The 13,427-nt window shown below is 39.6% G+C and overlaps 1 long non-coding RNA gene across 1 annotated transcript in view; it reads right to left on the bottom strand.

Annotated features, from left to right (window-relative positions):
- LOC133268853 (uncharacterized) overlaps positions 1-10,336 on the bottom strand; it is a 302,382-nt gene extending 292,046 nt beyond the window's left edge. The window contains exon 1 of the long non-coding RNA XR_009743191.1: positions 10,267-10,336. This is a non-coding gene — a long non-coding RNA (uncharacterized LOC133268853). The remainder of the gene's footprint in view (positions 1-10,266) is intronic.
- Positions 10,337-13,427: the final 3,091 nt, after the last annotated feature.

A 13,427-nucleotide genomic window follows, 5' to 3' on the forward strand; every position in this document is an offset into this window, starting at 1 on the left:
GTGGGAAGCTTTAGCTGATTTTGTCAACATTACTGAATTTAAATGGTCTTCAGATAAGAGATATTTAAAAGTCATTTATCCTTTCCATCCGGTGTATTACTGTCCTGGGTTGTAATAACAATAAGCTATCACCCTGGATTACTGCAAGTAATAGCAGAAAATAGTGTTATTTTGCATAATGATGTGTAGGGAAGTTTGCAGGGTGTTGTTAGTGTATTTTCTGGTGCTTCACTTACACCGCTCCCTTTTAGCACTGTATTTCAAAAATGATGGCTAGGTTTATGGAAGTCTGATAATAAATGAAATTAGCATAGATTACAAGGTGTCTCTCACCAGGATGCCTGGGATCTAGTTTTGGTAAGGCAGAAAGGCAAGAACCTACAGTGCTCGTGATTATCAGCATTACATTCAGTGCATTTAGTGCTTAATAATAGGATTGGTAAAATTTACAACAGCAATTTCTAGTATGGCCATGTGTCATTGGACAGTGAACAGAGCTGGATGTGGGAAATTACTTCCATGCCTTTTTCAATGAGAAATGTTTTTTCTCTTTCTGGTCTCAGCACCCTGGATCTCCCTAATGCTCTTTGTTTGCTTTTTGTATCTTACCTCTAAAATGTTATTATCTTGTTCTTGTTTAATTAGCACACTGTCCTATGAAAGTATTTTATGTTTAAAAGCATATGTCTTTTGGACATACAGAAGTTTTCTTTATGTATAATTAGACATATTTGTTTAAAGTATATGGACAAAATTCTTGAACTGAAATTTTGATAATCTCACTTCTTCTAAAGTTATCAACATTGGTTTATATCTGATGGTTTGTGCTTGTGCGTTACCCCCTCCCACATCGACCCTAGACAATAAATTCAATCACTCCTAAAAGCAGCTGAAATTAATATGTATACCAGTATTGCCCTTCAAAATGACTCTTCTGTGGATCATCCTTCAAATATGATTAGCAATTTCAGTCAGGTGTTCACTCTTGTCAGTCTTCTGACGGAGGGACTCTGCCTAACCTCCTTTTTTTCTGGGATTTTACTACCCTTCCTTTGAATTTCAGTGCTGTGTTAAGTCTTAGTTCTTTTTCCTTCATGCAAAGCTGAAACTATGTAAGCTTACTGCATCACCAAAAAGGTGAGTTAAAAATGTAAAAAAGAATGGAAGTGTTTTATTCTGCTGTTGAATTTGGATGGAAAAACTTGGAATTGTATGCACAGCTGAATTACATGTTTTGCTGCCTGCCCCTTGCCCTTCCCTGCCCTTCCTTGCTTTGCCCTCTCCTCCTCTCTTTTGTTTTTATTACCTCTGTATCTCCACTTGAACACTTGTAACTACAAATGCTCAGCTTATTTTCAATGATCCTGAGATGTTTTCTTGTGGGTGAATAATAATTTCTATGTCAATAGTATCACACCAATTTTGGCATTCTACTCATTGTTTTGCCACTGAGGTTGCTTTCTGTTCCCTTTGTATATGGGTCACAGCTGCACTTCTAATTCATACGGACCAATCTTGCACTTAACAAGGTCCTTATTTGATATTAATTCAGATTTAAGTCTGTAACACATATCCTTCCATCACTACTGACCTTCTAGTCTTTTGTAATTGAGAGTCTAGACGTGAGCTGGTGTTTACAGCAGTGAGACTGCAAGGATTTCAGCAGTGATTATTGGATTGTAATAAAAGGCAAGGTGGCAGAGATGGAGGATCACCCCGGTAAGAAATCTGGGGAGAAAACAAAGTCAGACTAAGGTGCAGCACCATATGTAGGTCCTGGTAGCATGGTTCCTGGGAAGAAAAGTCAGTAAATAAAGTGGACTACTATTTTTTCTAATAAAGTGGAAGATTTCCCTAGATTTCCTCTGGAGGATACAGTGATCTTTACAACCATAACTCTGTAACTTGTACCTTTGGAAAAACTGTAGGAATTTCTGGATTTTGATATGGAGAAAACACCAGGAACAAACTTGCCAACAAAGTTTTCAAGCTGACAGGCAGGTATTCTTTATTGCAGCGCCAGAAGACACGGGGGATAGCTCCTCCTAACGTGTGTCTCCCCATCGCCACACAAGCCATCGTTTTATAACCACTGGGCATACATACATATTCATGAGGCTATGTATGGATTACATAATTTTCCAGAAAGTTCCCCGCGTGCGTACAGAATTGTGGTGGTGGTCTCTGAGGGTCGTTTACTTCTTCCAACAATCTTCATCACTTCTGGCAGTCTTTGAAGCATGTGCAGTAGATGCTCATACCAGTTTAATTGGTTCGTTAGCACCAGAGACATAATAATCCTCCTATCCTCCTACTTATCAGTTAGTTGAACTGTAGCCCATCCTGGACACCTGCGGTTCCCAGATACTCCTTATGCCTGTGTCCTGTTCTTCTAGACTGTTTTTCTTAGACTATGTCATAACTATAACAATTTATCTTGTGAGAATTCTCAGTATGTTCTCTAGCTGTACTCTATTTTTTTTCTCTATGTATCATGCACCTCAGTAATTTTCCATTGCTACTGTTACAAAGCCATCAAACTTAACATTACTTAAATCTAATTCTAATGGTTTCTATATTCCATTTTGTGATTTTGTGCCCCCTTGTTTCAATTTCATGGATTTTAAAATAAAAAAATAATAGTTATAGCATATATTTGGAGAGCTTGTATTTTTTTCCTACCATTATTTGTTAATAAACTCTCATTAATAAGTTAAGTACACTTTTATGTGCCCTTGTGCAAACTGATTTTTTTTTTTTTTTACACGATGTCAATTTTTAGTAATCTGCATCTTATTTAACAGGTAGAAACATCTTCAGTGGGTATGATCACTCCTTTAAAAGCATTATCTTAAAGAATTTAGAATTAGAACAATTACTCCAAGTAGTACTTTCCTTTGGGAGTAGTCTTTCTTTTCTTAGAATAGTTCCATTTGGAGAAGCCTGTTCTCCTTTGGCTTGTGTCTGACAATGGCAATTCAAGGAGTGTCCAATGTTACAGCCAGGTTTTTGATTTGAGATAAATATTACTGGAATACAGCTTTGGGATAATAACACTGTACAGAACTTGAACTGGATGGAGAAGTACTAAAAGTGACCCCATGTATTCTGAAGCTTACATTTTTCCTTCATACCTAAAAAGACAATGAAAAAAAATTGCAGAAGACTTGTGCACTTGTACAGAAGACATATGTGCACTACAGTGCACATATGTATGACACCATATCTATTTTAAAATTGTATACCTATTTTAAAAGACCACCATACCTTTTCCTTTCCTCCTTCGTATGACACAGCAATATCATTAACTACTAGATATGACAAAACATAAACATTAGCATTAGGAGATCTTCTTGGTAATGCTTAAGGGAGAAAAATGTCTTATTTGTAAAATCTTTCTGGTAAAATCGGCAACCTAGGGGGCCCTTTGTAACAGAAAATAGGATTTCAGTGAGAGTTACAAGAAAGCCTTCTCAGGCTAAAATTAGGTAAAGATACTCTTTGTGAAAAGATGTTAAGTACTTAATTCATTAGCATTCATAATTCCTTCATGATAAATTAGGACAGTTATGTGAAATTTCATATTACTATAGTAATGACAATCTGTTTTAATTTCCCAATTAATTTATTCATTTTAAAATTAATTTGTGATAATTATATGTGTTCACAAAAGTATATTATCAACCAAAATGAAATTCATTATTCAACTCTAGTAAACTCTACAGACAGTACAAGGTCATTCTGGTAATCAATCTATTCCTTCCTTGGAGCAAAGATTTTTCTAGAGTTCATGATGCGTTTTTAAATCTGTAGAGTTAGTAAAGGATTGCTTCTTTATCAACACTTCCTTAATAACAGAGTTCAATATTAACTGTAAGGATAATTAATTACAAAGGCCATGCACAGATGCTGCTAATGATTTATAATTACATTATTTAAGAAGTATTTCTTCAGGTGATTCTTGTATGCTGGTCACTATGAAAGTAACTGTCAACTTACCTTCTAGCATAAGCCATAGTTTTCCTTTTTGCCCAAGAATATTACAGGCACTCGTTTCTTCTGCTGGCAGCATAGAGACCTTGGGTCCTTATGGGAGCTGCCTAAGCATCTACATAAAACTTAACTTGCTCCCGGGGAAAAAAAAAAATTATCAGTATGCTCCATGGCCACTTTTACATCCTGTAGAGACACCAATTTTAGGCTACAAAAATTATGGCATCCGTTGTTTTCTTTTTTCAGTTATGCAAGTTCCCTGCTTTTGTCTTTCCATTCTCTCACTGTGTTTTCCTCACCTTTTTCTCTTTCAAGAGCCATTGCCTATGGCTGATCCTGTGGGACACACAAGTGTCTAATTCTCCACAGACCATGACTTTGTTCCAATCCCCCTGTGCATCATGGGGTCACTCAAGTTGCAAAATCATTTAGTTACAGGCTGGACTGAGAGATTTTCTCTCCCAGCAGCCATCAAAGAGGCTGGTTCTAGCTACCTGGTCCTAGTAGCTTTCTACCCTAGACTGATGCACTAAGGTATTTTCCTCACTTGATTGTACTAAGTAGTGGCAAGAGCTGGAGTCAAGGACTTTGTGGTGATGTTTAAAGGAGAGGAGACTGAGAAGATTGAATGAGAGAGTATCTTAGAATGGAAATGAGGTGGTCACAAAGTAATATACTTGTCCTTTGAGATTTGTCATGTGGAGAGCGTAACTTAAGGACAAGGTAAAAAAACCCCAATGTATATTAATGGAATAAAGCAATTGAAAAAATTATGGTGCTGAGCCTTGTGGTGACAGTTGTAGTAAGGAACCCCAAATGAGCTGCAAGATACATTCTGGTTAATGAATGATGGTGTTAATACCTCAAGGTATAGATGGAAGGGGTCTTCCTCAAACATGTGAAAAGTGTACCTGGTGACTTTTTTGGAGCTGCTTCTAACAATTTCAGCTACTGTAATGTGACTGGGTTTCTGTGGTGTTTGCTGTACCCATGGTGTGACCAGAGCATCACAAAATAGAAATTATTGATAGAGAATGGCAGACAAGGAAATTTTTTGCACCATGTACCCTTGTATTGTTTTCAGTTTCTGCCTCTGAACTTAGGATTCAAGGAAAGACAAGTGTACTGATGGAGCTTGCAGAGGAAGATCCAATGTGTTTGAAGAAGAGGATCATGTTTTCTAATGCAGACATCTGGAAGAGGAAAAAAAAGCGTAGTCACCTACTGTACACACCAGGTCTTCTGTGAGTAGAAAGCAGTTCATTTGAGCAAAGTCAGTCAATGCATAAAGAGGAAGACTGGGGTTTCTCTGTCCTGAGTATAAATATAGCTCTCTTTGCATCATCATTTGTATGAGGTGTGATGCACGGTGCCTACATAACAATACTTTCAGCCTTCTTAGCCCCTAAAGCTTTCTTCAAATTCTGGCACTATGTGCTGTTTTCGCTCATACTACCACTTGAGATTACAAGTGACTGTAATAATATCAGTTGGTTTGGGTTGGTTTTGGTTTGTTTTTGTTTTTTGAATTTTTTTCTTTGTTTGTTTTGGTTTTGTTGGGTTTTTAGGGGGAAAGAAAGGAACCTTCCCCCCCCCCCAAAAAAAAAAAACCAACACCAAAACCAAAAAACAACAATAAACAAAGAAACAAACTTACAGCTGTTGTGTTTAGAGAGAAAGCCTTGAAGCGAGTATAAGAAGAATATTTAAGAATTTGTGAGGAATGTGCGCATAAACCAGAAGCATCTAAGGGGAATATTGAACTTTTCAGGATTTTAATTCTTCATAGTAGCGATACAAACATTGCCACTATGTGTAAGGCTACAGTTTAAGAAGTCACTGTGTAGCGACACGGAGGGGACTATGGTAAATGGATATCATTTGTCTTTGAATTTTGAGGTTTCCCACATTTTAAATGGTGTAAGTATGAGCTGGTCCATGCTGCCTGCATGAGCCCTAATGGCACTTACACAGACTAGTTTAACTGCTGACTGGTCACTAGGTTGCCATATGAAAAGACATGAAAATTAGATTCTTGCCACTGATGTTATTACATCTTTTAGTTATTATTACAAATATGTGACTATTAAATATCACCCTTTCTTTAAAAAGCTCCTAAGCCTTTAATATTTTTGTTTCCTTACAATTAACATCTATTATTTTTATTGGAAAAAAAATGCAAAGCTGAATAATACCCTGTAATAAAATGTGTAAATAAGTAAAAAGCTGAGGAATCAGTGTATAATAATGGTTGCTTTGCTTTTTTTCCTGCTCAGTAGCAGTAAGAACCACAGGCATTGGCTGGATGACCATCTGCAGCAAGGACAAGGAAAGTCATAGCAACAGTCAGCAGACAAGCTTTGACAAAAAATGCAAAGGGTCAAAACAATGATTTCATTAAGCAGATACTTTCAGAATTATCTCTTCCTCACTCCAAAAGCTAGGAGACAATCTGTAATTTTAGCTTTTGTTCAATAACAATATGGGGAAGAAAAGCCCAGCAATAGGTTACAAATTTTGGATAATAATGTTAGGACTTAATCAGGTGTGTTTTGAGTGCTATATACTAACTGGAGTTTTTATTGTTTTTAGGTTATTGTCAGGATTGCAGACCCTATTTCACCTTAAAATACTTGTTTCTTTTTCTTTTAATGAAGTGAAGATATTAACCTTTATTTTAAAAACAGAACCCAATTTTCTGGTCTACCTGGTTATAAGAAAGAGTAAATGTGTGTATGCAACTTCACAACTTCACAAGCTAAGAAAGAGAAAGTAGAGAGAGTCCTCTTTTTTATTTTGTTTGGGTTTTTTGGGTTTTTTCTTTTTTGGGTGTTTGGGTGGGTTTTTTGGTGGGGGGGGTGTTGTTTGTTTTTTTTTGGTAGGGGGTAGTGTTTTAAATAGCATTAGAAAATAAATGCTATTTTGGATCTGTGTGGTGTATGACTCAAGAATCTTTGGAGTTGACAGACTCTTTTGCTTCCTAGTGGTCTGTTCATATGTGTCTTCAAACTGGAACAAGTAGGTAGTTGTATAAGTATTTGTTTTATGTTAGTGTGCATTTTGACAGCCTGAATACAGACTGGGGTGATTTGGGGTCTTAAATCCAAGAGTCTCTTTTGCCTATGATTGAATTAGCAGACTGTATGTGCTTTAGTTAAGCACTTACAAATGTGAATTTATCAATTTTAGAAGGCAAAAAAAATAACGATGTGCCTTGGGAGGTTTAAAAGACTGGTTTTCCCCCTTTACAAGGAATCAAAGGATCGGTGAGGACTCTCTTTTTAAAGAGGTTTAATATCTGAGATATGCAGGGTTTTTTTCTGAAACCAGTTCTTAAATTTTTCACCAATTAGATTTCATATGACACTTTTTGTATACAGAGCAATAAACTGTAGCTTGAATGTTAACCTTGACATGTCCATGTTCAGAAAATGTGTCTGAGGTCCCTAGATCTGCTACTAGAAGTGAAAATTCCTTTTTGCAGATGGGAAGAAACATAAACAAATAAATCACATAAACCTGAAGAACTTGAGAGAACAAAGACTTGGGAGTAAAACCTAACAGCTGCTCTCAGCTATAAGACTCCAAAACAAGCACCCACAATAGTCTTGGTCTGTCAGTTTATGACATGCCTTGTGAACAACTGAGATTTAACATTCTGTCAAGTTCCACCCTTCAATAGTGCCTTCCTTTTCTGAAAAGTCAATATTTCTTGAAAAAGCATCTGAGCTCTTTTGAAGTAATTTTGCTAGCTTTCTGAGATTGGGAATTCAGATATTTGAGGAGGGATAAGTACTAATGAACTAAACTTTCTGGTTTCTTGGGGTTTTTTCAGCCTTTTTTTTTTTTTTTTCCTTATATTGAGAATACCTTTCCATATTCTGCACATTGTCTGAAACAGCGGGAAGATCAGGGTTGCTGCTCAAGAGACTGTTTGACTCCTAAGGAGGGTTTGGGTTTTTCTGGAAGCCTTGTTATAACATTTTTGTTCTTATTTGAAATCTTAACTGAATCATCACAAGCACCTGAGAAATATGTACTGCACTACCTACAGTAAGACTTACAGCAATGACTGCTATATTTTAGAGATTCACAGCAAGCAATTTCCTCATTTTCATTGAAAACTGTAAAATGTTGCCCCTTTCTGCATAGTGCATGTTCAGTAGAATTCTTATCTTTGTAATCACTATCATGGCTTGTACTGGTCTCTAACTTGACCTAATAAAAAATTCATAAATAACACTGGTATTCAATTTTAGACTATCTTCATTACCTTTGCCATACTTTGTTGGCTCAGAAGTGTTATTTGAATGAGGATCAAAGCCTGTGGTTTAGACACAGAAACTTATTTATCTACAAAAGGATAGTTTTACAATGTCTAATTACATTTCTTTTAGAAGAGCTACACATACTTTGAAAATGAACTTCAAACGTTCTATTTTTCCATGACAATGAAATTATTCAATTGATGTTATTTCTATATCTGGTTAGTAAACAAAATTAAAATCTTTTTGGATGTCAATTGCTAGCAAATGAAAACTGCTTTTGTCTGGGACCAAGCTCACAGTATCTGATCTTGATTGTGAGGTGCTTCAGGAAAATGCGACAACTTTGGATGAATTCAAATTCATTCTCTGCAGAGTCTGGTGGAAAAATGTTTGCAAGGCATTTGTGAGGCTTCCCAGATCTTTGTCTTGCTTGGCTGGATTTACATTAATCTCACTTTGGTGTCTGAAGGAGACTCCAGGGCAGGTATATATTTTTTATTCTTCTTTTTTTTAATGAGGAGTTTTCTCCCTCAGTTTCTCCTTAAAATTTATTCATGGTTGTTTTTTCTTGCTGAGCATAGGAAATTCTGTGCCGTCCTCAGCAGTGTGTAGTACATTCCAATGCTGAACAACAGTGTGCCTTCATGTTCAGATTCGGAATTGCGAAATAGCTCTGGTAAGGCTTCTGCCTAGAAGTTTTGGTAAAAAAGCTGCCTCAAATTGGTGTTCAAGCTCTATTCTGAACACTGGTTATTGAAGCTTAGAAAAGGAAAAAGATGCTTATGGTGTGGTAAGCATTTACTTTGTTGTAGCCTTTGTTATAAGCTTTCTGAAGGTGTTTTCTTTGCAGTCCATCCCCTTAGAAAGCTCACAGGTGCTGGAAAGTCCTGGAGAGGGTTGATGCAGCAGACAAATCTGTTCTGTGAACCACATTACTTATTCCAGATGTTCATTGCAGTCTTGGAGAGTACTAAAGAAGTGGTTAAGGTGTGTGCTGAGATGCCTTCATATGGAATTCTACCAAACTCATCACACCTTACGATGTTTGTTTGGACTTTATTCAGGTTTCCATTTACTCATGGGATAAAGAAAATAAGGTCAAATATATGAAAAACAAAGGGAAAGAGGTATCGACCTACATTTTCCTTTGCTCCTGTTTAGCAAGTACCAGGATAGTTTAATAATTCAGTGCTGATCAAGCCAGAGAAAACATGAAATGACTTCAGCTAAAAGGTTAAGATATTCCCTTCAAGTTAAGGAGTCCTAGTCTCCAAACTCTGTTTCAGCACTGTGTATTTTATTTACTGTTTATGTAAAATCAAGAAATAACCCTGAAAGTACACAGTTTTTCCCCAGATGAATATAAGTATAGGAAAAGTGTGTTTATAGTTTCTCTTAGCTTTCTCTAAGTGCTGGGGTTGTTCTGATATATTTTCTAAAACCTGATCTTTTCCAGTATGAAGAGGAGCTGTGCTTCTATTTTATAAAGGTTTGGGGGGTTTTATTAGTTGAACACTGGAACAAATCTTCTGTCATTTCACTGTAAAAGAGGAAGATTTTGGTTGCAGAAGTAACATCCATGCAATCTACTTGTTATTTGATGACGGAATTTTATCAAGGGGTTCCCAGGAGCCCTCTAAAAGCTGTGCTGAATTTGAACTGTTTTTCTGCTTGTGTGCATCTGCCTCTAAACCTAAAAACATTAGTTTTAAAACATGTCCTGAAATTTTTGGGAACAAATTCATCAGCAGTATAAACTGACTTATGGGAGGAGAGTTACAGCAGGAACATATTTGGTCTCCCGCCAGCAACCTGTTCAAGTCATATGACATCGAAATTGAGACTTTCACCAAAATGTTGATTTGACCCAATTATTTAACTTTTGCCCAAATACAATATCTGTTTTGTCACATGAAAAGTAAGTTATTACTCAGTATATGCAGAATCTGTAATGTTCATATATATGAAGACATATAGTCATAGAGCAGTTAGGGTTGGAAAAGACCTTAAAATCATCAAGTTCCAACCCCCCTGCCATGGGCAGGGACACCTCACACTAAACCATGTCACCCAAGGCTCTCTCCAAGCTGGACTTGAACATCGCCAGGGATGGAGCATTCACAGCCTCTTTGGGCAACCCATTCCAGTGCCTCGCCACCCTCAATATAAAGAACTTCCTCCTTATATCCAATCTAAACTTCCCCTGTTTAAATTTTAACCCGTTACCCCTTGTCCTATCACTGCAGTCCCTTATGAAGAGTCCATCCCCAGCATCCTTGTAGGCTCCCTTCATATACTGGAAGACTGCTATGAGGTCTCCACGCAGCCTTCTCTTCTCCAGGCTGAACAGCTCCAACTTCCTCAGCCTGTCTTCATACGGGAGGTGCTCCAGTCCCCTGATCATCCTCATGGCCCTCCTCGCTCCAACAGCTCCATGTCCTTTTTATGTTGAGGACACCAGAACTGCACACAATACTCCAGGTGAGATCTCACAAGAGCAGAGTAGAGGGGCAGGATCACCTCCTTTGACCTGCTGGTCACGCTCCTTTTGATGCAGCCCAGGATACAGTTGGCTTTATGGGCTGCAAGCACACACTGCCGGCTCATGTTCATTTTCTGATCGACCAACACCCCCAAGTCCTTCTCTGCAGGGCTGCTCTGAATCTCTTCTTTGCCCAACCTGTAGCTGTGCCTGGGATTGCCCCAGCCCAGGTGTAGGACCCTGCACTTGGCATGGTTAAACTTCATGAGGTTGGCATCAGCCCACCTCACAAGTGTGTCAAGGTCCCTCTGGATGGCATTCCTTCCCTCCAGTGTATCAACCAAACCACACAGCTTGGTGTCATCGGCAAACTTGCTGAGGGCGCACTCAATCCCACTGTCCATGTCACCGACAAAGATGTTAAACAAGACCGGTCCCAACGTTTGGGAAACGGGAGAGGTGCCGGAAGACTGGAGGAAAGCAAATGTCACTCCAGTCTTCAAAAAGGGCAAGAAGGAGGACCCGGGTAACTATAGACCGGTCAACCTCACCTCCATCCCTGGGAAAGTGATGGAACACCTTATCCTTGGTGCCATCTTAAGGCATATCAAGGATAAGAGGGTTATGAGGGGCAGTCAACATGGCTTCACCAAGGGGAAATCATGTTTGACCAATCTCTTAGCCTTTTATGAGGAAATAATACGGTGGATGGATGATGGCGGAGCGGTGGATGTGGTCTACCTTGACTTCAGCAAAGCATTTGACACAGTCTCCCACAGCATCCTCACAGCTAAATTGAGGAAGTGTGGTCTGGATGATCAGGTAGTGAGGTGGACTGTGAACTGGCTGAAGGAGAGAAGCCAGAGAGTTGTAGTCTATGAGGCGGAGTCTAGCTGGAGGCCTGTGACTAGTGGAGTGCCTCAAGGGTCAGTACTGGGACCAGTATTATTTAATATATTCATCAATGATTTAGATGAGGGAATTGAGTGTACTATCAGCAAGTTTGCTGATGACACTAAGCTGGGAGGAGTGGCTGACATCCAGAGAGATGTCAGAGACCTGGACAGGCTGGAGAGTTGGGCAGGGAATAACTTGATGAAATATAACAAGGGAAAGTGTAGAGTCCTGCATCTGGGCAGGAACAACCCCAGGTTCCAGTATAGGTTGGGAAACGACCTGTTAGAGAGCAGTGTAGGGGAGAGGGACCTGGGGGTCCTAGTGGACGACAGGATGACCATGAGCCAACACTGTGCCCTTGTGGCCAAGAAGGCCAATGGCATCCTAGGGTGTATTAGAAGGGGGGTGGTTAGTAGGTCGAGAGAGGTCCTCCTTCCCCTCTACTCTGCCCTGGTGAGACCGCATCTGGAATATTGTGTCCAGTTCTGGGCCCCTCAGTTCAAGAAGGACAGGGACCTGCTGGAGAGAGTCCAGCGCAGGGCAACGAAGATGATTAAGGGAGTGGAGCATCTCCCTTATGAGGAAAGACTGAGGGAGCTGGGTCTCTATAGTTTGGAGAAGAGGAGACTGAGGGGTGACCTTATTAGTGTCTATAAATATATAAAGAGGGAGTGTCACGAGGATGGAACCAGGCTCTACTCAGTGGCAAACAATGATAGGACAAGGGGTAATGGGTACAAACTGGAACACAAGAGGTTCCACTTAAACTTGAGAAGAAACTTCTTCTCAGTGAGGGTGACGGAACACTGGAACAGGCTGCCCAGGGAGGTTGTGGAGTCTCCTTCCCTGGAGACATTCAAAACCCACCTGGACACATTCCTGTGTAACATTATCTAGGTGTTCCTGCTCCGGCAGGGGGATTGGACTAGATGATCTTTTGAGGTCCCTTCCAATCTCTAGCATACTGTGATACTGTGTAACACCAATCCCTGAGGAACACCACTCATTATTGATCTCCAGCTGGACATTGAGCTATTGACCACAACTCTGCATGCTACCATCCAGCCGGTTCTTTATCTACTGAGTGGTCCATCCATCAAATTGATGTCTCTCCAATTTAGAGACAAGGATGTTGTGTGGGACAGTGTCAAACGCTTTGCACAAGTCCAGGTAGATGGCATCAGCTGCTCTACCCCTGTCCATCAGTTCTGTAGCCCCATCGTAGAAGGCCACCAAATTGGTCAGGCAGGATTTCCCCTTAGTGAAGCCATGCTGGCTGTCACCAAGCACCTTGTTGATTTTCATGTGCCTTAGCATGCCTTCCAGGGGAATCTGCTCCAAGATTTTGCCAGGCACAGAGGTGAGACTGATGGGTCTGTAGTTCCCTGGGTCATCCATATATTTAGATACAAAGTGTAGTACAGCTGTGCCTATACTGACTGCTAGGGAGGGACTTGTGCCTGTCCTCCCTGTCCCCATACCTGGGAAAGGAGCCAGAGTCCAGCAGAGCCATGAGGTGCTTCTATCAGAGCCAGTGACTGGGGACCAGTACCTCAGGTCAGAGACTGCAAGGCATTTTTTAATCAGGACATAGCAGCCAGGAACTTCAGGATTTGTAAGTCTCTCTCAGGATTAACAATCCAGTGACTCCCTGGAGAGGCTGGATCCTCTTCTGTTTTCTAGGTAAGACTCTTTTTACATCACTAATCAAATAATTCACTTAATGTGACCTCACAGTGACATGTATGTTTTGCTGTGGCCCTGCAATATTCTGTTAACACCAGGGT

The sequence above is a fragment of the Pezoporus flaviventris genome, unplaced genomic scaffold (genome assembly GCF_033815535.1).
Source record: "Pezoporus flaviventris isolate CSIRO_AGI_PZ_B2104156 unplaced genomic scaffold, CSIRO_AGI_Pfla_v1 ptg000013l, whole genome shotgun sequence".
NCBI classification, from domain to species: domain Eukaryota; kingdom Metazoa; phylum Chordata; class Aves; order Psittaciformes; family Psittacidae; genus Pezoporus; species Pezoporus flaviventris.